Genomic DNA, 27,084 nt, shown 5'->3' on the forward strand with positions numbered 1-27,084 from the left:
TGCTTCCAAGTTTTGGCGATAATGAATAAAGCTGCTATAAACACTCCAATTTCTGGGTGAACGTAAGATTTCAGCCCCTTTGGGTAAATATCAATGACTGTGATGCTGGATCGTATGCTCAGAGTATGTTTGGTTTAAAAGAAACCACCAAATCATCTTCCCAAGTGGCTCTACCGTTTGGCAGTGCCACTAGCGATGAATGAGAGGCTATTATTCTTTTAAATCCTCAGCCGAGGATATTTGTCCACTGATTTTAGAGAGAGTGGAAGAGAGAGGGAAAGACAGAGAGAAACATTCATGTGAGAGAAACACATCGACTGGTTGCTTCCTGCACGAGCCCTGACCAGGGCCCGGGCCAGGGCAGAGCCTGCGACCGAGGTACGTGCTCTTGACCAGAATCGAACCCGGGGCCCTTCGGTACCCAGGCTGCCGCTCTAGCCACTGAGCCACACCGGCTAGGGCAATGAGAGGCTATTTTTTAAAACATTATTTCTGAGCTACTCCTTGTGAGACTCTTTCCTACCCAAGGGGGAAGGGTACTTCCCCTGGCCCCGGGGACGTCAGGAGCCGCGCCCGCCTTCCCAGCTCCCCAGCCCCACACGCGTGCGCTCAGGCTGCGTGCAGTTTCCCATCTGGGAGGGAGGCTGGTGCAGAGCCAGGCGGTGGCCACCCAGGATCTGAATTACGCACAGGTGTTCGAAAACACGGAGGATCCAGCGTAATTAAGAGCATTAAGCGATCCTCTCAGCCAAGGAGGAGCTGAAGGAAGGAAGAGCAGTTTGGGCAGCGCTTTGGGAAATAAATTCCACAGCCTTTCACCACGTTGAAATCTTGGCCTTGGACACACATAACAATGAGCCTGGCCTGGCCTGCGCTCCCCGTGGACATCAGCCAGATCGCAGAGGTGACCCAATGGGCCTGCCGTACAGAGGAGCCACGGCTGGGACAGCAGGTGGCATTGCTGCGGGCCAACGTGCTTGCACGGGCAGCGGGCAGGAGGCTGGCAGCACTCGCTGGTGCCCGCCAGGGGGTCTGCCTTGGAGAATGATGTCTACAATGCATTGTTTAAAAATAATGCCACGGTGGCCTTCGACCTGATTTTCTTCTCTTACAGACTCCAATCATGCTCTCTGAACGTCTGTAGAACACAGCTACCCCGGCCTCCTCTCTGCCCTCCGGCCGGAGCCCGCCCCAGCGACCCCGAGGCAGTGGCCGTGTTTCACGAGGCTCCGGGGCCTAGGAAAAGGCTGTTCAGGTATGACTGCTCTCAAGGTAACGGCCACTGAGCGTCACTTTCTTTGTTCTGAGAAACCCAATTAAAAAATGAACGCCACTGTTTAACGGCGACGCTGCTCTCCTGTCCTCTGAGTCACACCGCCTCCTGAAAGGGGCGCTGGCCACACAGCCCCCGTCACACCGTCACACCGTCCTCCGTCCCGTCACACCGTCCTCCGCCCCGTCACACCGTCCTCCGCCCCGTCACACCGTCCTCCGCCCCGTCACACCGTCCTCCGCCCCGTCACACCGTCCTCCGCCCCGTCACACCGTCCTCCACACCGTCACACCGTCCTCCGCCCCGTCACACCATCCTCCGCCCCGTCACACCGTCCTCCGCCCCGTCACACCGTCCTCCGCCCCGTCACACCGTCCTCCGCCCCCTCACACCGTCCTCCGTCCCGTCACACCGTCCTCCGCACCGTCACACCGTCCTCCGCCCCGTCACACCGTCCTCCGCCCCGTCACACCGTCCTCCGTCCCCGTCACACCGTCCTCCGCCCCATCACACCGTCCTCCGTCCCCGTCACACCGTCCTCCGCCCCGTCACACCGTCCTCCGCCCCGGCACACCGTCCTCCGCCCCGTCACACCGTCACACCGTCCTCCGCCCCGTCACACCGTCACACCGTCCTCCGTCCCGTCACAACGTCCTCCGCCCCGTCACACCGTCCTCCGCCCCGTCACACCGTCACACCGTCCTCCGCCCCGTCACACCGTCACACCGTCCTCCGCCCCGTCACACCGTCACACCGTCCTCCGCCCCGTCACACCGTCCTCCGCCCCGTCACACCGTCACACCGTCCTCCGCCCCGTCACACCGTCCTCCGCCCCGTCACACCGTCACACCGTCCTCCGCCCCGTCACACCGTCCTCCGCCCCGTCACACCGTCCTCCACCCCGTCACACCGTCACACCGTCCTCCGTCCCGTCACAACGTCCTCCACCCCGTCACACCGTCCTCCCCCCCGTCACACCGTCACACCGTCCTCCGCCCCGTCACACCGTCCTCCGCCCCGTCACACCGTCCTCCACACCGTCACACCGTCCTCCGCCCCGTCACACCGTCCTCCACACCGTCACACCGTCCTCCGTCCCCGTCACACCGTCCTCCGCCCCGTCACACCGTCCTCCGCCCCGTCACACCGTCACACCGTCCTCCGCCCCGTCACACCGTCCTCCGCCCCCCTCACACCGTCCTCTGCCCCGTCACACCGTCACACCGTCACAACATCCTCCGCCCCGTCACACCGTCCTCCGCCCCGTCACACCGTCACACCGTCACACCGTCCTCCGCCCCGTCACAACATCCTCCGCCCCATCACACCGTCCTCCGCCCCGTCACACCGTCACACCGTCCTCCGCCCCGTCACACCGTCCTCCGCCCCCTCACACCGTCCTCCGTCCCGTCACAACATCCTCCGCCCCGTCACACCGTCCTCCGCCCCGTCACACCGTCACACCGTCCTCCGCCCCGTCACACCGTCCTCCGCCCCGTAACACCGTCCTCCGCCCCGTCACACTGTCCTCCGTCCCCATCACACCGTCCTCCGCCCCGTCACACCATCCTCCGCCCCGTCACACCGTCACACCGTCCTCCGCCCCGTCACACCGTCCTCCGCCCCGTCACACCGTCCTCTGCCCCGTCACACCGTCACACCGTCCTCCGCCCCGTCACACCGTCACACCGTCACACCGTCCTCCGCCCCGTCACACCGTCACACCGTCCTCCGCCCCGTCACACCGTCACACCGTCCTCCGCCCCGTCACACCGTCACACCGTCCTCCGCCCCGTCACACCGTCACACCGACCTCCGCCCCGGCACACCGTCCTCCGCCCCGGCACACCGTCACACCGTCCTCCGCCCCGTCACACCGTCCTCCACCCCGTCACACCGTCACACCGTCCTCCGCCCCGGCACACCGTCCTCCACCCCATCACACCGTCACACCGTCCTCCGCACCGTCACACCGTCCTCCGCCCCGTCACACCGTCACACCGTCCTCCGTCCCCATCACACCGTCCTCCGTCCCGTCACACCGTCCTCCGCCCCGTCACACCGTCCTCCGTCCCGTCACACCGTCACACCGTCCTCCGCCCCGTCACACCGTCCTCCGTCCCCATCACACCGTCCTCCGTCCCCGTCACACCGTCCTCCGCCCCGTCACACCGTCCTCCGCCCCGTCACACCGTCACACCGTCCTCCGTCCCCGTCACACCATCCTCCGCCCCGCACACCGTCACACCGTCACACCGTCCTCCGCCCCGTCACACTGTCCTCCGTCCCCATCACACCGTCCTCCGCCCCGTCACACCATCCTCCGCCCCGTCACACCGTCACACCGTCCTCCGCCCCGTCACACCGTCCTCCGCCCCGTCACACCGTCCTCCGTCCCTGTCACACCGTCACACCGTCCTCCGTCCCCATCACACCATCCTCCGCCCCGCACACCGTCACACCGTCACACCGTCCTCCGCCCCGTCACACTGTCCTCCGTCCCCATCACACCGTCCTCCGCCCCGTCACACCGTCCTCCGCCCCGTCACACCGTCACACCGTCCTCCGCCCCGTCACACCGTCCTCCGCCCCGTCACACCGTCCTCCGCCCCGTCACACCGTCCTCCGTCCCCGTCACACCGTCCTCCGCCCCGCACACCGTCACACCGTCACACCGTCCTCCGCCCCGTCACACTGTCCTCCGTCCCCATCACACCGTCCTCCGCCCCGTCACACCATCCTCCGCCCCGTCACACCGTCACACCGTCCTCCGCCCCGTCACACCGTCCTCCGCCCCGTCACACCGTCCTCTGCCCCGTAACACCGTCACACCGTCCTCCGCCCCGTCACACCGTCACACCGTCACACCGTCCTCCGCCCCGTCACACCGTCACACCGTCCTCCGCCCCGTCACACCGTCACACCGTCCTCCGCCCCGTCACACCGTCACACCGTCCTCCGCCCCGTCACACCGTCCTCCGCCCCGTCACACCGTCCTCCGTCCCCGTCACACCGTCACACCGTCCTCCGTCCCCATCACACCATCCTCCGCCCCGCACACCGTCACACCGTCACACCGTCCTCCGCCCCGTCACACCGTCCTCCGTCCCGTCACACCGTCCTCCGCCCCGTCACACCGTCCTCCGCCCCGTCACACCGTCACACCGTCCTCCGCCCCGTCACACCGTCCTCCGTCCCCGTCACACCGTCCTCCGCCCCGTCACACCGTCCTCCGCCCCGTCACACCGTCACACCGTCCTCCGCCCCGTCACACCGTCACACCGTCCTCCGCCCCGTCACACCGTCACACCGTCCTCCGCCCCGTCACACCGTCACACCGTCCTCCGTCCCCGTCACACCGTCCTCCGCCCCGTCACACCGTCCTCCGTCCCCGTCACACCGTCACACTGTCCTCCGTCCCCATCACACCGTCCTCCGCCCCGTCACACCGTCCTCCGCCCCGTCACACCGTCACACCGTCCTCCGCCCCGTCACACCGTCCTCCGCCCCGTCACACCGTCCTCCGCCCCGTCACACCGTCCTCTGCCCCGTCACACCGTCACACCGTCCTCCGCCCCGTCACACCGTCACACCGTCACACCGTCCTCCACCCCGTCACACCGTCACACCGTCCTCCGCCCCCGTCACACCGTCACACCGTCCTCCGCCCCGTCACACCGTCACACCGTCCTCCGCCCCGTCACTCCGTCCTCCGCCCCGTCACACCGTCACACCGTCCTCCGCCCCGTCACTCCGTCCTCCGCCCCGTCACACCGTCACACCGTCCTCCGCCCCGTCACACCGTCACACCGTCCTCCGCCCCGGCACACCGTCCTCCGCCCCGTCACACCGTCACACCGTCCTCCGCCCCGTCACACCGTCCTCCGCCCCGTCACACCGTCACACCGTCCTCCGTCCCCATCACACCGTCCTCCGTCCCGTCACAACGTCCTCCGCCCCGTCACACCGTCCTCCACCCTGTCACACCGTCACACCGTCCTCCGCCCCGTCACACCGTCCTCCATCCCCATCACACCGTCCTCCGTCCCCGTCACACCGTCCTCCGCCCCGTCACACCGTCCTCCGTCCCTGTCACACCGTCACACCGTCCTCCGTCCCCATCACACCATCCTCCGCCCCGCACACCGTCACACCGTCACACCGTCCTCCGCCCCGTCACACTGTCCTCCGTCCCCATCACACCGTCCTCCGCCCCGTCACACCATCCTCCGCCCCGTCACACCGTCACACCGTCCTCCGTCCCCGTCACACCGTCCTCCGCCCCATCACACCGTCCTCCGCCCCGTCACACCGTCCTCCGCCCCGTCACACCGTCACACCGTCCTCCGCCCCGTCACACCGTCCTCCGCCCCGTCACACCGTCCTCCGCCCCGTCACACCGTCACACCGTCCTCTGCCCCGTCACACCGTCACACCGTCCTCCGCCCCGTCACACCGTCACACCGTCCTCCGCCTCGTCACACCGTCACACCGTCCTCCGCCCCGTCACACCGTCACACCGTCCTCCGTCCCCGTCACACCGTCCTCCGCCCCGTCACACCGTCCTCCGTCCCCGTCACACCGTCACACCGTCCTCCGTCCCCATCACACCATCCTCCGCCCCGCACACCGTCACACCGTCACACCGTCCTCCGCCCCGTCACACTGTCCTCCGTCCCCATCACACCGTCCTCCGCCCCGTCACACCGTCCTCCGCCCCGTCACACCGTCACACCGTCCTCCGCCCCGTCACACCGTCCTCCGCCCCGTCACTCCGTCCTCCGCCCCGTCACACCGTCACACCGTCCTCCGCCCCGTCACTCCGTCCTCCGCCCCGTCACACCGTCCTCCGCCCCGTCACACCGTCATCCGCCCCGTCACACCGTCCTCCGCCCCGTCACACCGTCCTCCGCCCCGTCACACCGTCACACCGTCCTCCGCACCGTCACACCGTCACACCGTCACACCGTCCTCCGCCCCGTCACACCGTCACACCGTCCTCCGCCCCGTCACACCGTCACACCGTCCTCCGCCCCGTCACACCGTCACACCGTCCTCCGCCCCGTCACACCGTCACACCGTCCTCCGCCCCGTCACACCGTCACACCGTCCTCCGCCCCGTCACACCGTCACACTGTCCTCCGCCCCATCAGTCACACCGTCCTCCGCCCCGTCACACCGTCCTCCGCCCCGTCACACCATCACACCGTCCTCTGCCCCGTCACACCGTCACACCGTCCTCCGCCTCGGGAACAGTCTGCCTTCAGACTCCTTTTCTCCCACATCTCCAGCCATTCACGCTGTTCACTGAGGAGCTGACACCCCCAATAAAACAGCAGCACAAACACCCACGTTGTCCAGGAGGGAAGTTTCCCAACCTTCCCTGTCTGTTCAAGGGAAACATTTCTACACCCGGGCCTGCTGGCCACACTAACAGGCCTTATCTTTCCTCCTAAAACACAAGATTTCGTTTTACTCAGCAACGAGCCTGACTAAATGGAAATTGTGTGATCAGAATTAAATACGTTCCACCTGCTCAGAATGCACCCTGACTACTTGTCACTGACACTGAATGACAGAAGCCCGGCCGCCCTCGGCGCTGCCAGCCGCTGCCTGCGCGGCCGGAGCCCGTGGGCCACCAGCTCAGGCAGAGCGCCAGGGCCATGGCTGGGAGCGGAGCGTGCTGTTGCGAACACATCCCACTTTCACCAGAGCACATGTTCATTTATATGGACTTCTCACTGCAGAGACAGAGACGCCGGTCCTTTAACACACAGCCATCGCTCCGCACTGACGAGCAAGGTGCTGCACCATGGCCGGGACCCAGAAGTGTGAGGCTGCGAGTTCAGCATCGCCTTCCACTTGCTGCCTGCGGACTGGCCGTCAGGTGCTAAGCCGCGTCGGCGGGTGGGAAAGAAAACGCTAGGCCCCTTCAAATGAATGCGTTGCCTGTTTTGTTGTTTTTCTTGAATGTAAGAGATCAGCCACTTGCTATATTATTTTTTTAAATCAAATTCCCTAGTAAATGTTTGCTTTTGTTTAAAGTCCCCCTGCCACACACACACACACACACACACAAAACCCACTGGCAAATGAGCAAGTTATGAAGTTTGAGTCAGGACTGGTAATTTCATATTAACCCTAAAGTTTCAATATATGTACTGCGGGAGGTGCTGGGTGTTAAGTTCAGATGTAAAGAACTTGTCTTGAGTTAATATGCAGCACTTCCAAAGGTTCGCATGGAAAAATGAATGAACTACAGCTAAAATGTATCCACATGGGTGAATTTCACTAACTATTGACCCAAAAAAAAGCAAGTTATTGAAGAACATATACAGTGGGGTACCATCAATATACTGGTAAGTCCTCAACATGCAAAACAAACCTTGTATTTGGGGGAATACATGCTTATATATTAAGAGACTGAAGAATCCTGGGGACGACAAACAGCCAGCAGAGAGCAGAGGTGGCCTCCGGGGCGTGGCCGGTGAGATGGGGGGGGAGGGGGGGCTCTCGCCTGCACAGAAAGGGCCTCCTGAGGCTGAGCTGCAGGGCCCGCCTCGCTGAGCTGTTCTGTGCTCCTTTCTGGTGGGATAGGCTCCATAATGAAAATGGGAAGATAAGAACACGTAGTTTTAAGATAAATAGCTTTGTAAAGATCTGCCAGATTTCTCTCCTCAAAAGTTGCTCTCAACTCAGAGATCAAAGAGCTTGAGGCCAGGGCATCCCATTTTCTTCAACAGCTGCTCTGGTTACAGACTCACCCTGCTTCCCTGTTACAGAGCCCATCTCCAAAGTGCTCTTTTCTACCTCAAAGAACGTTCAAATCCCCCATCCCCACGCCCCCTCCCACCCCGTCCACTCTGCTCTGAAAAGGCATGTCTCACAGGGATGCTCTCCAGTTAGGAAAAGGGACTGTCCTCTGAATAGAAACAAGCAAACAACAAACAAAAAAACACGGAGAGGAAATCACTAAGTATCTTTTTAATTTTGAGTCGACTCGAATACAGGCACAGGAAGGAGCTAGAAGCGTACCTTCTGTGTGATTCTGGAACAAAGGAGTGCAAGAGAAAGGTCCATTTTTGACAGATGGGGAGCTGATTCCACCACGCCCGCCCTCCCCGCCCCCGCGGGAGCAGAGGACCTGGAGCCAGTCCGTGAGGACCGGAGACAAAGGGGGGAGGGGGAGGACTTGCTCCCACAAGCACAAGAATTCGTTGCGAGCTTACCGCAGCTACAGCGCGCTTACTGTCAACACGCGGCCGCGGCAGCAAAGCCACCGTTTAGAAAATTAGACGGGCACGTTTAAGCGGCTGAGCCTTCCTAAACCCCGAGAAGGCATGCAACACAGCAGGTCTGCAGCAACACGCCTGGGGAGGGCAGCCGGAGAGCCCGGCTGAGCAGCTTCCCACCTAACACAGTTTTCTCCGCGATTATTGCAGTTGCACGTGGGCAGCGAGGTTTTTTAAGAAGCCCTACCTGCTTTCTCAAAGTCCAACTAGCTTCTTTCCTAATAATTAAATGCAGCCAATTTTATATTAGAAAATGTCTGCAATACATCACTAAAAAGGTTCTGACGTTGATTCCCTAGCGATAAGTCAGTTAATTACTTAACCTTTCTTAATGAAATGATTAGCATCCTTCGGACAAGCAAGGCGGCGGACACAGCGCCTGCTGCAGGCGAGAGCATCTAGGGCCAGGGCCAGCGCCTGGTTCCGGTCAGTTTCATGCCGTCTGCTATAGAAACCCTTTCTTCAAGGACACCGACACCCTAGTTTTAAACTTGACCACCAGAGATTATTTTTAAAAGTGCTCGGGGTCTGAGCAGAAATTAATGAACTTTGTACTATAGGAATATTACAAATGCCACCTTTCAAACCTAGAGCCACGACAACTGAAGTTCTCGACCCAAACACCACTGACCCCTTTTGGATCCATTCAAATCAAGCCACACCCAAAGACAGAGAACTTTTTACAAATTTAGGTGAGGGCATTTTGGACAAATGCTTTATCACTGGGTTACTTCAAAAGGCACGTTACGAATACAGATGAAAAATGTCTGTACAGCTTCTGTGAAATAACTCTTTTGATCTCAGTGGTTAGATCTTTAGCTAAAGCCCTGAATATTTAAACCAGCCTCCCTGGCAATTTATCCACCTTCATCTCGTAATCTTGTTGGATGCATTCTTCCTAGGGTCCTGCTTTCTTCACTTGTGTGGCATTGCTGGCTAAGCTATTCCCATCAATACACCTGCAGGCCCCATCACAGACAATGATAGTGAACTTCCCAAGATGCCTAGGAAAATTCAAATACTAGAGCCAGCAGGGTTAGGCTAATGAGTAAACAGTTCAGATTTTAAAATTAAGATGAAATACTCGGAGAAAAAACAATTCCCAAAAGCCCTTCGACGCTAATTGGTAACTAGGACAGGACAACACCCACTGGGAGTAAGAACAGAGTGAGGAAATGCCTGGTGTTGGTGACAATCGCCGATGCTCCAGGCCGTCCCGCCCTCGGCAGTGCGAGGCAGCTGCTTCTGCTGGTGGCTCTCTCCAGGCCCTTCACTCTGGACAGGGACCTCCTCCTCTCAGGGTTCCTGAGGCCCCAGCAGTGAGGTCAGACCCTTCGGAAGGCCTTCGCCAACTCTGACCATGGAGGAGTCCAGTCCCCCCTTAGGTGGGCGTAGAACCAGGTGGGGCTGGTTCAAAATGCAAAGCCCACCCAGCCCCTCAGCAGCAGCGTGCCCCCTGAGCCCCAATGCCTGCTTACACTTCAAAACCACGGGTCTGGGCCCGGCCGGCGTGGCTCAGTGGTTGAGCGTAGACATATGAACCAAGTAGGTGATCACGGTTCGATTCCAGGTCAGGGCACATGCCCAGGTTTTAGGCTCGATCCCCAGTGAGGGGTGTGCAGGAAGTAGCCAATTAGTGATTCTCATCATTGATATTTCTCTCTCTCTCTCTCTCTCTCACGCGCGCGCGCTCTCCCCCTTCCTCTCTTAAACCAATAAAAAATATTAACAAATAAAACCACAGGCTTTGATTCCCAATAGAAAGTCAAGCACATTACAAATAATACAGACCTCAACGTAAGACAAAGAATCAATCAGTAAAATCCAGGCGAGGACAAAGATTTCAGTCCCAGAATCTCCAGCAGCATAAAGCACGTGGCCCATGGGTCTCTGCTTGGTGTGTGTCAGACTTACCGCGGGAGTTTACTAACAACGCACATTCTCACATCAGCCCGCAAACTCTGACCCAGGAATCCAGGAATCTGGATTTTAATAAATCCCTTGATAACGATGATCTGGAAGCAGGTGAGCAAGGGACCGCCCTTCGCTGAAGTAGGACCAAGTGCCAAGATGCCTCCGCTGCACACCCGGGACCAGCGTTGCCTCTGGGCTCGCCTGCCCTAGGAGAGGCGGCGGCCACCCCACTGGTCCCACCTCGGGGGCAGCCCTGGGACAGGAGCACCTCCAGCAGAGCTTACAGCACTCTCCCCGCAAGAGTGAGGTCAAGATCGGGGCAGCACCGAGGGCATCTGTGAAACGGTAATCACACAGCACCTGTGCCCTGAGGTCACCACGCTCCAACACATACCTTCACCTGCCACCCTAACCCACAGTCAGGGAACCTGGAGCAGATAAAGTCACGTGACAAACCAACTGCTAAGCTGGAAGAAAAAGAAACCTCAAGAATTCAGATTTTTAGTTTCATGCTAGAAATATTATTAGTGTCCTGGTCACAGAATTAGCTAAAAATCAGAGAATCTGGCAAAATGTGGGTGTCACCCTATCTGACTACTATTGAATAAATATGTACCCAAATATAAAATTCAGGAAAAATCCTTAGTCCTACCCTAAGTGACCAATAATGCCATGCTCAGACCCATCTCTTCCCCTCAGGGTGCTGTCCTCTAACCCCCTCGCTTCTTCGCTTCTGAAACCCCCCAAACTGCTGAAATGAAACAGAATGACAGGAGCTTCCCCATCAGTGGCCCCTCCCGGCCGGTCAGCTGTTTGTCTGAACCGGCCGCAGGAGAGGAATACACCCATCAGAGCTAAACAGTAAACAAAACACTTGAACACAATTTTCTATGTATCCATGTTCCTTTTCGAAAGAAAACTGTTTTATTAAGCATGTGATTTGGAAAGGAAGCGCCATTAGCTTTGCACAGGCGCTGCGCGGTGCTCCCGGACACGGGCGTCTGTAAATGTTCCGTAGGATCAGCTCCGTTTGAGTAGACCGTCAGATATTTACAGGCTTGACAGTACTTCTGTCTTTAATTAATTTTTTGCCCAGATACTTCCATGTAATTTAAATAGATTATTAGTTGTCAGGAGCTGATATAAATTTTGTTTACGATTTAGTTACTTTAAGCACTCGAACTGAAGAAATCAGTTTGACCCGGTGACAGAGGTGCTTCCAGCATCAAGAGGAGACCCCGGAGGCTCCCCTGCCGCCTTACCGCCCAGGACCTTACATCGCTGCAACTTCACTGCAAACATCAAGGCACTAACCTGAGCCCCTCCCCCACATTATTTTAAAACAAAATACGTTGGGGAGGGTCATAAGGAAAAACCCATTTACACTTGTTCACCTACAGGTTCTTTCTTCAGGCAGCTCACTCGCCAGCGGCTGGCCAGCGGGACAATGTCCTCACCCTAAATCCCGTAGCCTAACTGCTGAACCAACACCTGTGTGCACCAGGCAGGGCAGATATTAAAACCAGTGTCAGGAGGTTTCAAGCAGGAAAGCAAGCCTTGCGGAGACCCCCACGGACCCCAGGGCTGGGCAACCGGGACCAGGACAAGGACACACACAGCTCCCGGCACAACCTTCTGGTGATGGGGAGCTGGCTTCTGAAGAAGGCCTGACAAGGCCTCGGTACCAACTGGCTGTAATTAATAAGAATAATTCATTGCAAAACAAAGAACACTGTCTAATTGTCCTTCCCGACTGCCATGCAATTTACCCCACTGTACTTCCTCTTTCCAGAATACCAGCCTCGTAGCCTTAAGTGTAAGAGCATTATATGGGATGCAAAACCGAAGCACTTCTTGAAATCAACCGCTCCTTACAACATGTATTTTTAGATTGGCGACACAAGCCAAATCTGCTTAATTTCCATTAACCACGTCGTCACATGCACAGCGAAATAAACTGCAGATCCCCAGGGAGGGGGAGAAACCACTGTCGTGCACGGTCCCGGACGGGCCAGGCTCTCCCACTGCAGAAACCCTCTCAGCGCACGCATGGCCTGCTGGCGTGCCCGTTTTGGGCACCGCTAGCCTTTATTCATGCAAGTGCCATGGAAGAGAAACACTTATTTTAAAAATGGGCTTAAGATGGCTCCTTGGGTCGCACACACAGAACAGAGTGGCCTGTAGCCAGTGAGACGTCACAAGGAAGACCACCTAGGACTGCACGTGCTAACTGGCAGCTACCTGGCCGGCTGGCTGCCTCACTAACCCTGCGGGTCACCTGGTGGGATCGCTACCACCAGCTACAGAAAGAAACAATTCCCGGCAAACCGTGAGCCTGCTCGGCCCTGCAGACAGTTCACTGTCTATTCAGCAGATGCTTCTCGGAAGGTTATTTTCTTTAGAAAACAAACCCCACTTGCCTTAGACCTTTATAATCTCCAGGTTCAAAAAACCTAATTTTTTTTTTTTAAAAAAAGGACAATACTGTTGACTTAGCTAAAACGGCATTTACTATAACTGAATTCTACAAAAGGAAAAGGCCCTAAGCAAAAAAAATAAAAAATAATAAATCACAAATACCACCTGTGCAAATCTAGCTCTGATCTGGACACCTTTCTCAGCCACAGAGAAACAGCTCATGCTCAGTGCCTGGGAGTTGCAATTAGACTGCAGTAATTTAAGCTCATCCGCAGAGCAAAGGGCACGGGAGCGCTCTGGAGGCCTTCCTCCCTGCTTAATACTCTCCAGTCAGGGGTTAAATGAGTTTCTTTAATGTAAGTACCTTAACGTAACTGAGTCATAAACAAAATTTATACTATTTTCTAACAGCCTGCAATCTATTTAAATTTTATTAACGTGTGCCTAAAATTATTTTTCAAAGACAGAACCCTCGCAAAGCCCTGTAAATATTCCTGGCATCCCTACTGAACTGTAATTGGTGCGATAACTCCCAACATTGTCTGAATACACATACCTTTTGGTGATGCTAAATCTTACAAGGTAACATTTCAAAACTGAATTTGAGTTTTAAAGTAAAAAATAAAAACCAAATACACAGCACAATAAGATAGGGTTCCAAAGAAGTTGTCACATCTGCTCTGTTCTCCCTTCTCTTTGTTAATGTTGGCATTGGATGTGCTGTGGTATAAATATATTTATTTAGGAAATATCACAATTCTTCTGTTAATTTAAACAACTGCTGAAAAAGATATACCCTTCAATAGAGCCTAAGAATGTAAACATACAAGGTCAGGGGTACAGTTTCAAGAGAAGCAAGGAAAAAACTTAGTGACAGAAAACTATGCCTGGTTCAATAATAACCTAGTTAATTTCTGTTACTGTTGGTACAAATGATTTAACTAGAGAATATTTACAGCTTTTAAAAAAAATACATATTGCAGAAAATTGCCTAATAGCATCCATGTGCACATTTAACTCGCATTGTTTAATTACACAATAAAAGGTATACCCAATAAAACTACAGACTTTGAAACATGTTGGCCACAATGGTTATGAAACTCTGACTTATAAAAAAACAAAGTGCTTCTATGTGATCAACATTTGTTATTTAAAAATGAAATTCTTAAATGACAATTATTGTTATTCTTCTGTATGTGTTTACTTGTCCTATTTCCTACTTTGCTCTATTTAGTTTAAAATGGCATTTAATTTGGGGAGAGTTTTTAGCAAAAAAAAAAAAAAAGTTACACAGCTTATATGCCAAAATTTAAATATAAATACAAAATCTTACAGACATCTTCAACAATATCACCCTCTTAATTTAAGACTTAATTTAATTTGAATACTCAATGTTTCTTTCATTATACTTTGACAAGCCTGTGAAAACAAAATGCTGAAGTAATTACTGTTACTACTCCCTTTAAAAATGTAAAGCAGTTAAATTTTTCTAGAAAACAAGCAAGGACAAGTTACAGAGAACTTATATAAAAGTAGCAGCCTCGTTCTGCTGAATGCCACTCTAAAAAAAAGAGGTCTGTCTAATCTGCAGACCCATCCCTCCTGCATCTTTAAATTCCAACAGTGGGCCGACACAGAACATCCTCCCCAGGTTTTTGTGTGTTTTTGTTTGTTTGTTTGTTTGTTTGTTTGTTTTGAACTGCACATCAGATTTAAACCCCCATTTACAAAACCCTGGCTTCCCTGACAAGGCAGATCTTCTCACCTTGCTGTGAGAAACGTTATCTAACTCTCCGGAAGGAGCCTAATGTTAGGAAGAAGAATTCCACCGCACACTTCTGGGTAGCAGACAGCCTCCAGAGACTTATATTCTTATCATACCTTTTTGAGTGCATTCTGTCCAGAAACAAGAATGCATTAAAAAATAGTAACCTGTTTAGGAAGTCAGCATTCATAAAGAACTCAAATGCTGCCTAGAGAGAACCTAAGTATGTCCTTCCAAGTGAGCCTCCGCTTGCACAGCAAAGATCAGCATCTGCAATGGTCGGTTTCTGCATTAGTAAGTGCACAGCTTTGCTGCTTGATCCAATAGTCTCGGGTCCTGGATGCAGAGCTCCTGACAACAACCCAGCGGCAGTTCCGTTTGATCTCGCCTGCTTCCTTAATTTGGGTTGTCAAGGTTCAGCAGTTGGAGGCTGTTTACTTTACTTTCCCCCCAAAAAAAACCCTGATTTTTTCCCCTCTCTCATATTAGCCCAAAGTCTAAGGGGGTGGGGAGCTGGGGGAGCTACGCAGCCAGTGGAAAGATGTTAAACCTTTTTCTCCCCTTTGTGCAGTGAGATTTTTAGCTGACACCTTTTGAATAACTAGTTGAGTTCCATTTTATATTTTTAGTGCTCTTTAATTATTAGACATTTCAAGTAGGAAAATCAGAAAAGAAAAACCCCATTCCAAACCTCTGTAACCGTGAGCCCAGCTTTCTTTTCCTGGATTCAGAGAGATGGGTATTTCCACTTTGAAAATCAAAACTCCAGTGGAATTCTTTACAAGGTTTGATACATTTCTCTCTGGAACTGAAAATTACAGGAACTCCTCTCTCTCGATTATGTTGGTTAACCCTGGGTAGAAAACACCTTAATCCAACAATTTCTCCTCAAATTCCAGTTAAGACATCTCCCCCTTAAATGGATTCTCAGGGGGAAAAGGGGGGGAAAGTGAACATTTTGCAGAGGTTCTTCAATGTATTTGCAGCAACAGAAAATTCTTTTAAATATCCTTTAGATCTTTCTCAACCAGCTATTCTGCAAACCCTAAATCCTAAAGCCCACGGACAGCCCAGTGAGAGGGGAAGCTGAGCGTCTTCCCTGTGCACACACAGGCGCCTTCCAGGGGAGAACAGAACGCCCTCCAGCATTCCTGCGGGAGAGCAGTAACAAAAAGGACACCAACTCGGAAATACCTGTGACCGACCCACGGCCACGCCGGCCTCTCCTCAGTGGGCTGGAGCGGCTCCGGTGCAACCAAATTAACTGTTTATATTAATTTCACCGCTCAGCCCAGCCTCACGGAGGAGGGCTGGGGGGGTGGGTGTTGGGAAGAGGAAGAAATGTTTCATTTTGGGTTGAACAAAAAGAAAATGAATAAAACGAAACGCGTAGGATGAGCCCAGACTAAATCAATACACTTTGTAATCAGCTCGGCAAGGGTATTCGGACACAATGACTTGGAAATAATTGATAGTTATAAGGGGGGAGTAGGGTGAGAAGGGGAGCGAGATGTCACCATATTTTATCCGGGCACTTTACCCTCCGCGCTAAACTTTGGTCTCGGATTTTCGGATTTAAGAAATAGGGGAGAGAGAGGGAGGCCAGTATGGAAGACGGGCACGTTCCTGGCTCCGGTGCCACTGCTACACGGGCTGGCGCGTTCGGCCCGGAGCTCAAGGATGTCCCAGCCCCTGCGCGCCTCGGGCATCCCGGCCCCACCGCCCGCCGCCGCCTCGACTTACCGCCGAGTCCGGGAGGGAGCGGGAGCGCCGCCTTCACGCCCGCGGAGGAGGCGCCGGCGGCACCAGGGTCCTCGGCGCGGCCGCTGCCCCTGGCCCGCCGGCTCGCCGCGCGCGCTCTTCCTCTTGCAAACTTTCGGGTTCTGGGGTCGACGAGAACCCGGGGCGACACTCGGCAAGTCTTCCCGGCGCAGGTGGCGGGATCTGCTGGGGGAGGGCCGAGTGAGCGGGCGGCGAGGCCGAGGCGGGGCGGCGGGCGCGGAGGACCCGCGAGCGCGCGGGGAAGAGACCGTGGCTCAGGGAGTCCCCGCGAGGACCCCCAGCCTGGGAGACGGCCCCGCGGGTCTGCGCACCCCGGGATCTCACCAAGTTGCAACAACAAAAAAGGAGGGGGAGGGGTGGGCTAGGGAGCCGGTCTGGGCGCGAGGCTCGGAGTTACCACTGTTTACTTAGTCCTGCGCTCCGAGGGCGGGGGCCGCGGGCGGGGGTCTGCGGGCGGCATGCTCCCAGCAAACACTCGGGGTGGGAGCTTGCGACTTTGTTTCTGGGCGCGGAGCTCCCGGCGCCCGCGTGCCACCTCCACTCTCCGGGGACCGGGATGGTGCTCACAACAGGTGGGGAGGGAGACTCGCCCAGGACCAAAAGGAGCAGGAATCCAAGTTTCCGACCCCGGCGGTGTCTGGGGAGGAGAAGAGCCGGAGGCGGGGGCCAGAGGAGGCGGAGGCAGCGTGACCGCGACCCTGCGGCGAGGAGCAAACCCCGGGCTCCGGCGCCGCCGTCCCGGCTCCCGGCTCCCGGCTCCCCCGAGTCCTCTCTGCGGACGGGAACGGAGCTCGGGAGGAAGGCGGCGCGCGGGCGAGGGACGGAGAGCCCTCGGCGGCCGGGACGGGCGGAGGGACGCGGTGATTCACACGCGTCTCGGGATAGATGGGGCTTGGAAACCTGCCCCTCCCCGCGTCCCCCACGCTGCAGAGGGGAGTGAGAGGGGAGAGAGAGAGAGAGTGTGTGTGTGTGTGTGTGTGTGTGTGTGTGTGTGTGCGTGTGTAGAGGGAAAACGGGAGACCCGGACTCGGAGACCCGCATCGCACCCCGCTCCCACTCGCACGCGCCGTGTTGGCCGTCGCGGGAAGGCTGGGCTCGGTGGGCCGAGCGCGCGTGGGGTGCGTGCTTAGCTGGGGGTGCGGGTGTCTGAGTCCGGCCCCAGGGGGACGACGAAGGAACCCCTGCCGCCGTTTGCGGAGTTCAGGCGTGCGTGGCACCGGGGATGTCCCGCAGCTCGAGGCCCAAGGCGTGGACAAACCCAGTCATTCCGCCGCGGCCCAGGGCACCGAGGGCCATTCGCTCGGGGAGGGAAAAGGGAAAAGTTTGCTCAAGTCCAAACTTTGGTATCCGGAGGCCAGCGCGCCCCCTCCCGCCGAAGACCCGACCCAGGACCCCGCGTCCGCCCCGCTCCGCCGCCGGCACCCGGACGCCGGACACGGAAAGTTGCCCCGGGCGGCCTGGGCGCACAGACTTCTCCTCCGAGCGCACGTCCCGGCGGAGGGCCGGAGGGAGGGACGGGCTCCTCGCCGCCTCCGTCTGACTTATGCAAATAGACCCGAGCGCGGCGCCCCGGACCCTCCGCCCGGCGCCGGCCCTCCGCCCCCACCCGCTCCCCGGCCGGCCCGACCGGGGAGAGCGCCTGAGGGGGGCTGGGGAGTGCACGTGGAGGCTGGAGGTGGAAAGTAGTTTTTTTTCTTTCTTTTTCTTTTCTCTTTCTTTTTTCTTTCTTTCTTTCTTTTTTTTTTTTTTTTTTTGTGCTGGTTGTTGTTTAAAGTGGCGGAAACAAGGCGGGAGGCGGCTTGGGAAAAAGTGGAGCAGAAATGGAAAAATACAAACTCACCCGCTGCAAATGATCTCGCGGTGCAAACTAAGGTGTTTTCAGGCCTTTCCCGCACGCGCCCACTCCCGCCCGCGCGCGCACCCCGCGCGCACACACACACACACACACACACACACACACCGACACGACACGGCGCGCGCACACGCACTCGCGGGCTGGGCCGGGCCGCGGCGAGGAGCCGCCACACAATAAATAACAATAGATTCCTCCGCTGGGACTAGCTTCCCGAGCACCGCCGGGCCGGGGGCAGCGGCGGCGCGGGCGGCGCCGGGCCGGGGGCGCTCCCAGCCCGCCCCCCGGCCTCCCCCGGCACCGCCTCTCCGCCCGGGCCGTCCCAAGGCCCCGGCGCCCCCGGAGCCCGAGCCGCCACCTCCCCCGACCCCTCGACCTCCAGCGCCCACTCCCGCCCCCGGCCCGGCCTCCCGGAACAAATAAACAAATGAGGCCCTCGCGGAGGAAGATCTTGTTATTTTTGCTGTTGTGCGTCCCTGACGTCACATCCACCTGCTGTGTAAACAACCAGCTCCAGCGGGAGGAAGAAAGTCGCCCCGGCCCGGGCCCGGGGGCGGCGGGCCGGGGGCCGGGGGCCGGGCGGGCGGTCCAGGCTGCAGGGCAGAGGGGCGGGCGGCGGCCGAGCCCCGCCGGGAGGGAGGGGCGCTGAGCTGCCGGCTGCGGAGGGTCTGCCTGGAAAGTGCGGGGCTGGGAGGGGAGACCCCCGGAAGATGGGAGGGGGCGTGCAGACTCCGGGGCATCTGCGGCAGCGCTTCCACCGGGACGGAGACGGGGAGGCGCGGGCCGTTTGCTCGGTTTCCGAGCTGGAAACACAGAAAAGGGAGAGAGGGGCGGCTGAGTCCGCTGCCGTGAAAGCGAAAGTGTTTCGCCGGCGGTGACAGTTGAAGGGGCGGCGGGTGGTGTCCCCCTTCCCCACCCCCACCCGTCCTCCCGCGGCCTCGCTCTCTGCACTTTGTCCAATGAAAGGAGGCGAGTTCGGGAGTTGAAAGTTCAACAGAAGGACAAACCCCCTTTGCAAGAAAGCAGAAACCCGCCAGCAAGGGTCCCCGGCTTTTAGAGGAGAGAGTCGCGTGGGGCGCTTCTCCTCCCCCGCGCCCAGGCCCGCGGACACGTCCGCTGAGACGCCTTCGGCGGGAGCGGGTTCCGGCCTCGCCGCCTGGACACCGCCCAGGCCGCGCCGAGCAGCGTGCACCCGGCCGGCTCCCCGGAGACGGTCACTCGCAGAACCTGGCCCGTTCTGGGGAAGGGTGCGCTGTGTGCGCTCCGGGTGGGAGTTCGGGGCGTTAGCAATGTGAGAGTCATTGGGGGCCTGGGGGAGAGGTTCTGAAATATACGTGTAAGTATAAAAAGCAAACGGCGCTGGAAGAAGACTCTGGTTTCCCAGAGTGACGTAGGAAGCTATGGAGCTCTGTCCTGCTAACAGAAATAATTTTCTCCAGAGCCATCACCCCAGACGCTGCCAGATTCCCAGGCCAGTGCTCCCAGCTGTTGGCTGGATGGTGTAGCGGCCAGTCACCCCGATGGGTTCAACAAAATACTGGGGTGTGTGTGTGTGGGGGGGGGGGGGCGAGTACTGTCCCATTGGTCTCGAGACCAGCGCAGATAATATCCTGAAAAGGATATTATAAATGCTTTGGGATAACTTTTACAAATATTGTTAAACATGCATTTACAGAGGAAGTCTGAATCTCAACTTCAATAATAGCATCAGGCTACTGCTTCAAACTGTCTCTTTTGCAAGTTAAAAAGCAACAACAAACAAAACAACAGCCACTCCCTGGTGCTATACAGAATAAAGCTCAAGGCCTGGAGGGAGGGAGGGCGGTGAAGCAACCCCAGCACAGCAGGGCTCCTGGTGAAGGCCATCTGCCCCTCCCTGAGAGCCAGTCAGGACCATCCACTGAGTCTTGTAGAGAGAATCTAGGTCAAGAACGTGCATGTTGGTTTGAGTGGAGGTTCCTAGCTTCCTGGAAGCGGGTTCAGGCTGTCTTTGAGGCAAGACATGAAGACTTGACGGGGAAAACCTCCTCTGCTCTAGACCAGGGCCGTCGTGGAGGGCAAAAGCGACAGCCTGGCCTTGAGGGGCGCGCAGTCCACAGCTGTGGGTCAGGACAGCTGCTGTTTATGACTGCGGTGCTGATGTAAAAGCTTCCATCGGCTCCGTTAATGCTCTCAACAACACTTTAGCATCACTGGGAACCCCATGTGCTGAATTCGCATGGAATTAAATGGAAATCTACAAAGTTGCCAGTCTATTGAGGGGATGAGGGGTTGTTTTCATTTCTAAAAAGTTTATGCCAGACAGAATGTGTTCATGTGACATGCCGGGCTGCTGACAGTTGGAGGGGCAGTGGATGGTGTTTTCCTCCCCTCCCGGCTCCCGTCCTCTCAGAGAAAGCAGTCTATTTTAAATGTGACTAATTTATTCCTGGTCGGTAAAGAACAGTTCATGCTCTGATCTCACTTTTTGGATTAAACAGTGAATTTTTAAAAATTATTCGTATTGCCATACTAAATGCTCTTTAGATTGCCACTGGTCTTATTCTGCATTTGAACTGTCTTAAAATCTGCATTCACTTGAAAGTGGGGGGCCTAAATCAGATTGGAAAGTGGGGGCCAAAGTTAGTTTTGTGGACAAAAGGAAATCCTGTTTGTAAGCCCTGTAATATATTGTGCTCAACTTTGTATATATGACTGTCTGTGAGCTACCTTATTAAAGAACTCTGTATCCATTTGGCTTACGTTAGATGGAAACTTAACTGCAGCTTAACATAGTGTCCATTTTCAACACTTTGCCTTATATTCATAGGGAACACATTTTAATTTATCAGTAGTCTACTGGAAGTTCTTTTTGTTATAGTAAGGCAAGAAGGGTTTTTAAATAAAGGGCATGGGGGTAGGACGCCACCTTTTGGTGGTAAAGCAAATTGAAATCTATTTTTAAGCAAATGTTCCTAACATCACTTTATTCTTAATTACACCAAGGCAAAGGCGCTTGTCCCCATGTTGTTATATTTTAAGTAACGGGGGGGGGGGGGGGGAGATTGCAAGTGCAAACTGTAGTTAACTGGCCAGAATTTCCCCAAGGTATCAGAATGTGTGCGTGTCATACACCATTAAGTCAAACACCAGCGCTGCCATGCAGATGCTGAGTCAGTTACCACGTCACATTTCGGGGAGCAGGAGCTGGAGGGGTATTCGCCACTTCGTGAGATACCTGGGTGCTCTTGGAAGTTTAGAGTAAACAGAAACTTGAAAATCACCTAATTCAGTGTTTCTTAAACTATAATTACTATCTTCCTAATTTTTGCCATATTCCATAACATAATAGTTCCTGAATAATTAATATGCTGTACTCATTGGAGTGCAGTTATTATGGTAATTGTACTGGATATTTCCCTTTAAATCAACCGACATGTTATTTTTTTCTATTACTACTTTAAAGGGGAACCAACAAATTAAAAACAGTCACGGTGCAAACGAAGTCATTGCTTTCTCCTTGTTAGGGAGACTGGCAAAAAGTGATTTTTAAAAAAAGAGTGGCAAGTGCTGAGAAGTGCTAGTGGCAAGGGTGTCCACAGAGAGTTTTGTTTTCTCTTTGTTTTTGTGAACACCAGAAGGATGGAACGTGATTGAAGAGGGCATGTCCTCCTCAATACTCGATGCAATGCCATCGAATGCACCTCAGATGAGAAACGGGCATCCCCAAGTATAGTAAGTTGCAGAGCACAAAGCTGAGGCCCAGGGGAGTTAAAGCACCTCCACGGCCAAATGCCTGGTTAGTGGCCGGACAAGGGAGAGAACCAGCGCCCTGACTCAGCCTCTGTGTGTGTTTCCGTCCACCTTCTACTTCACAGAAGCTGGGCCACCGTCCGCCCCTTCCAGAAACAGCCAACCCACGTTTCACTCACAGAGGGACGGGCCACAGAGTCCGGATCCAAGGCAACCCCTACTCCCCTCTCCTCTCTCTCAGGTGGGGAAATACAGAGGGAAAAGAGGGAGAGAGACAGGAGAGGTGAGTAAGAGTGGCCGGCTCTTCTCTCAAGGAAAGCTGACACTCCCGCTTCCTCCCTGGGAGAGAAAATGCCCCGGGGAAGCCATGTTTCACACCAGGGTGTCCTCTGCCCACACAGGAGACCACGCGGGACCCTTGTTTGGAAGTGGACAGTGTCATCAGGCACTCCGAGATGACCACAGGGTTAATGTGTGACTTGGAAAGCTGGCCACGGAATGGTGAAAGGGTTTTCCCAACAACAAAACTCATTCAGAGGCTCAGCAGTAAGACTAGAGATGGCAATGCCTGTTCTGAGCTTTTAATCACAGTTACAATGATCGCATTTCCTGCTTTTCTCCCTTTAAGGACAAAGTTCTATAAACAAGTAGACATGGCCTGCAAAAATGATGTTTTTCTAATTGGTCCTGGTGAAGAGAGGTTGCTGATAACTGTACTCTGTAGCTGTTTCCCTGTGGGTGCCAATGGACCCTAATCTCTATAAACTACAAAAAAAAGTGGCCAAATACCACCACTCCAAAAAGCTAGTCTAGTCCCCCAACCCCAGGGCAACATGTTGGTAATGTGAAGATACAGCTCAGTCCTCCCTGCCAGAGTGCCTAGAACAATCTAGAGCCTCCAGGCCTAATGAGGTGCGCTGTCCTGCAGCCTGGACCACCTGAGCACCTTGGAAATGCAAGTCTCAGCCCAGTCCCGAGACCAATTGAACCGGAACCTGCATGTTAACAAAACTGCGTCTCCTACACGTTTGAGAAGCACAGACCTGCAGGCACGCAGCCTCCCATGTAACAGGCACCATCGCAATGACCTTCAGGCATTGAGACTAAAGTTTAAACCACTTGACAGATTGTCCTGTATGCTGTCTGCCATACCTGGTTCTCCAAATGGTGTCTTTTGTAAAATTTGTTGGTTCCTTGTTTTCAACCACTTGCAAAGTTAAGCCACTAAATCATCTATGTAAACCATGATTATTCCTTTAACATTAATAGCAGGGTGACTTCTCTCTCCTGTTACCCCAAAGACACTGCTAATTGCCTCCGATTGTTTACCTCTGTGTTGTTTTGCGAGAGCCCAGAGGAAGATGGGAGATACAAGGCCAGAACAACTGCCAGACAGGTTTCTGGAGGCTCCACACAAGCGATGACTACACCTTGTTAGTGGGAAGACTTTGCTTTCTTTGTTTGTGCTCTTTCTTATGGAAGGAATGACGCTCCCGTAATTACAGGTATCGCTGTTTGAAACCCAGAACGGTTTCCAAGCCACGGCGGCCACGCCTCCAGCACCGTGAGCAGTCCCCGTGGGAGCCTCTCTCCAGATCTCGGCACAGTTTAGGAAGACACACCTGGCCACCACTGGGTTTGTATGAAGTGTAAGGAGAGGAGGGAGCACCCACTAAGTGTGCTGCGTCCTAAATAAACCTCTGAGCTGACGGTTCATTTGCTTCTGTGAGTCCTCAAGATGATGGTCGCTTCTCCTTCCTAGCAAGATAGCAGGGTACTTTTGTACCCTCCCCCTCCAAAAAAATAATTAAATCTGTTGTTTTCATGCTACCCCAAGGCAGGATAAGTAAGTGTGTGAGTGATCGTGCACCTGAATTCAAAATAAGATTTCACATGTAAAGCGAAATCTGATTATAATCTCTGAGAAAAGCCTTGGCTTCCATATAGAACCCGCACGCACCAGCTCTGCTACCACGGGCATTGCTCCTGGGCTGGAGACAAACTGTTTGTAGGAGAAGGAAGGGAAGGGAGGCAGGGCTTCCCACCTTCTGGAACAGTGGGCTGTGTTTCACGTTATAGAAGATTTAGAGGGGCTGAGGAATACTAAGAATCAGGATATGCTGACATTTTTGTTCTGCTGAACTTGGAATCTTTTGTTGTTAATCCTCACCTGAGGATATTTTTTTCCATCGATTTTTAGAGAGAGTGGAAGGGAGTAAGAGAGAGAGACGGAAATGTGAGAGAGACACATTAATTGTGCCTCCTGCACATGTCCCAACTATTGCTGGGAATAGAACCAAAAACCCTTTGGTGTGCAGGCCAGAGCTCTTCCACTGAGCACACTGGCCAGGGCTAAAGCAGGAACTTTTTTTAGTACTATCTATAAAATAGCCACGAGGAGACGCTCCCCAACCCCAGCATGATGTAGTTGAGCCGCTGCTAAAATTAAAAAGCCATACAAAGATTAAAAATGGATATTCTCAAAACTAGTATGAATGCCATGTTAATGGATTAGAGTCCAAAGTATCCATATGGACATTTTTAGCATATGTTTAAGATAGATAGATAGATAGATAGATAGATAGATAGATAGATAGATAGATAGATAGATAGATATAGATAGATATAGATAGATATAGATAGATAGATACAGAAATGAATCTGTAGGTATGTGTGCATAAGCATGCACAGGTTTCCTAGCTCTGTCCATGGAGGGGCTAGAAGCAGCAAATACATCCCAGTAGCAGTGAGCACACCTAACACCCAGACCTTGGTTCCTAAACACCTTCGTCCAATTAAAGAACCAGGGTTCCTGGAAGAGGAGTTTACTTCAGGCTGGGAAGCGAAAATACAAAACAAGCCTGGAGCATTTGTGGCGCCAGGAAGTGCCAAAGGAAGGGCAGCCAATAGAGAGTTCGTGGTGGGGAGATGCTGTAAAGGGAGTGCCCAGCATTGAGACATCTGGAGCAAGAAAAATAACAATAGGTTGGGTTTGGCACATGTGTGTGCATGTGTGTACACCAATGGAGGGGAAAGTGACAGCTCTTTCTCCCAGGAGATTCGTGGGCCCAGCATCAGCGTTTTAACCCGTTCTTCCAGGTAATGCTGATGCCATGGCCTAGAGATCTCAACCAGGTAACTCAGAGCCATTTGAAGAGGACTGGGTGTAACTAGGGAGGAGTGGGGACTGTGGGAAATTGGAGCACACAGGACTCAACCAAAAGGGACACTGATAGTCCACACCAAGAAAGCAAGTCCAGGGCAGGAAGAACTTTCGAAGTTTCAGGAGAGGCAAGAACTCCAGGTTTTTATCTGTATAGTCCTCAGGGGGCGAGAGCCCATGGCCATTAGTATTCTTAGAAGTTCACCAGCTGGTTATGACATACATGGAGGTTTGGCTCCTTCTATGGGATTTACATTCTCCTAGGACTGTTGCCGTTTTAAAGGGGGTCTTTAAAGAGGGAGGGTGACTGGGAAAAACCAAGATGGCGGCATAGGTTAAACACCTAACCTGCAGCCGGGCACAACAATTTCAAAAATACAACTAGAGGTCAGAACGGACATCGTCCAGAACCACAGGAAAGTGGGTGGACTGAAATGCCCACAGCTGGGGGGAAGGAGAAGGCCACAGGGACAGTCGGGGAAGCCGTAAAAGCCTGAGGTATGGAGAAACGGGCGGAGACACGAGCACACGCGCCTGCGGGGAGGATGGAACCGGAGAGGAGGGGGCGGCTGATGACCTGGCCGGCGTTCACTGGCAGGAAGGAGATAAAGGCTCCGGAGAGCGCTGAGCACCGGCTCCGATTGCACTGAACCCCATTCCGGGCGAAACCCTGGGAAACTCACTCACTTTCGCAACTCCGCCGCCCCCACAGGCCGCCCGGCCCGGGACGCTGGGGACGCCGCCGCAGCGGCGGCGCCCTGAGCCCAGCGGCCTCCCAGCACCCGTCCCCGCCGCGCAGCCCCCACGCGCCTGGTGCCGTGGGCCGCGCGCCCCACACACCGGACGGAGGCCCGGGCACCCTCTCCGTGCACCTCCCGGCGGCGCTAGACTTCAGTAGAGTTGACTGAATTCAAGGGATTAAAAAGTATAAATTGGGGGGGACGCCACGGCGGCGACGTCCGGAACACGGTGATGGCGGTGCCTGGAGCTCGGCGGCCGCCCAGCGCCCGTCCCAGCCGCGCAGCCCTCGCGCGCCTGGTTCCGCGGGACGCGCGCACCGCGCGCCGGACGGAGGCCCGGGCGCCCTTTCCGTGCACCTCCCGGCGGCGCTAGACTTCAGTAGAGTTGACTGAAATGAAGGGATTAAGTAGAGTTGACTGAAATGAAGGGATTAAGAAGTACAAATTGAGAAGTTTGAAAAAGATGGCGGCGGAGGTTAAAGGCTGTTCTGTTGCCTCGCACCCAGCGAAATCGGAGGGGATGAGGTGTGGAGGTGCGTGGGTCTGGCTGGCGGCGGGGGGAAAGGGGCTTTTGTTCCAAACCTAAGGGAGATTAGCTCTCCATCACCCTGAAACCCATCTTCTGGCGAACCCCGGGAGACCCAGATGCCTGCGGGGAGAGGCGGGACTCTTGCAGAGGTGCGCCCAGCAATCAGTGTTTGCTGCGCTGGAGTGCGGAACGAGGGGACTTAGATACATGGAAGGCAGAAGGACCAGACTCACAGCCATCGAGGCTCGCCGCACCATGGCCTGTTGGCGCCCTGAGACCCCGCCCCGCCCTGGGACCCGCCCCGCATGTTTTGAAGACCTGCCCCGCAAGTCTTGCAGGCACACCTGCGCCCCAAGCAATGGCTTATGCATGTGGGTGGCCTGCCCTCTGGCAGCGGACCAGATGATCTGCTGTTCTAGTCGGACTGCTCCAGGGCCACTCAGACAGGAGGAAGAAACTACAGTTTTTGCTGTAATCCTTGCTGAGTGCCTAAGGCAGTAGCTGATCTACACCCCATTGGAGACCCAGAAACGAGGGCATCTAGTGGTCTGTGGGAGATGACACCAGATTTCAACCACGTGCATAAGGGACACATTCAACGGGAATATTCAGTGAGCGCCAAAG

General features: G+C 55.2%; 1 protein-coding gene across 6 annotated transcripts in view; it reads right to left on the reverse strand.

The window, feature by feature from the left end:
• The window catches only part of FOXP1 (forkhead box P1), a 565,106-nt gene extending 546,430 nt beyond the window's left edge, over nucleotides 1–18,676 (reverse strand). For 2 of the 6 annotated variants that reach the window (XR_008558876.1, XR_008558877.1), the window contains exons 1-2: nucleotides 18,285–18,675; nucleotides 16,406–16,606 (exon numbers count right to left, since the gene is read on the reverse strand). The gene's annotated coding sequence lies outside the window, so the exon portion shown is untranslated. Of the gene's footprint in view, nucleotides 1–16,405; nucleotides 16,607–18,284 lie in introns of all 6 variants that reach the window. The other 4 variants (XM_054729758.1, XM_054729756.1, XM_054729759.1 and 1 more) reach the window with 3 other exon arrangements.
• Nucleotides 18,677–27,084: the final 8,408 nt, after the last annotated feature.

This window comes from Eptesicus fuscus, chromosome 18 (assembly GCF_027574615.1).
Source record: "Eptesicus fuscus isolate TK198812 chromosome 18, DD_ASM_mEF_20220401, whole genome shotgun sequence".
NCBI lineage: Eukaryota > Metazoa > Chordata > Mammalia > Chiroptera > Vespertilionidae > Eptesicus > Eptesicus fuscus.